The sequence below is a fragment of the Seriola lalandi genome, unplaced genomic scaffold (assembly GCF_002814215.2).
Source record: "Seriola lalandi dorsalis isolate HSWRI2012SDOR001 ecotype SW California unplaced genomic scaffold, Sedor1 jcf7180002052274, whole genome shotgun sequence".
NCBI classification, from domain to species: domain Eukaryota; kingdom Metazoa; phylum Chordata; class Actinopteri; order Carangiformes; family Carangidae; genus Seriola; species Seriola lalandi.
In genome coordinates, this window is record NW_019522827.1 from 3,894,451 (window position 1) to 3,895,160 (window position 710).

Here is a 710-nt window from a genome sequence, read left to right on the forward strand (position 1 = left end):
TCTCCCCTCCTCCTCCCCTTCCCCTCTCTTTCTCTCCATCAACACCGCCCCACTATCACTGATGAAACTCGTCTGCATTCAAGTTGGCTGCCAGCAAGCAGCAGGGCTCACACTAAAAACAAGCTTTGGGGAGAAAGGAGATATTTGGGATTGAAGGGGGGAGTGAGGGAGGGAGGGGGGTGTTAGGGAAATGGTTAGTGCAAACCCAGAGTCTTAAGCACAACCCAGACCTTAGACCCCCCCCCCCCCCCCCCCCGTGTGGGTATTTTTTTCATTGGGTGGTCTTTTCATTTGCAACCCAGTCAGTCACGATTCTCCCCCACCGTCTGCACTGCACAGTGACTGCCTCTCCTGACGCAGCCAACGCGCACATTACTCACTTTAGCAGTCACGACTCGGGAATCCGTGTTGTTTCCACCGAAATTACACGCTCGGTATTGAATTATTGAGCGAGATCTCGCCCCTCGAGTCGCTATTTACGCGTTTTGACCGACGAAGAATTACAGAGTTGCTATTTTTTGGTGTTTGGGGGAGGTGAAGGAATGTAGCCTATCGCAGGTGAAGTGCAATCGGGATTTTTCATGACAAAGACAGGTGGTCGATGTGTGTGTTTTTTTTCTTTCCATCTGTGGCACGGTAGCCTCGTAGCCTGCATGCAAAAATACTGGGAAGAATTGGCCAAAGTCGTGCACAGACTGGGACTAAGGGGG

At 51.5% G+C, this 710-nt stretch overlaps 1 long non-coding RNA gene across 5 annotated transcripts in view; it reads right to left on the reverse strand.

Moving 5' to 3' along the window:
- Positions 1–710, reverse strand: part of LOC111650337 (uncharacterized) — a 49,478-nt gene that overhangs the window by 43,130 nt on the left and 5,638 nt on the right. The gene's annotated exons all lie outside the window — the stretch shown is intronic.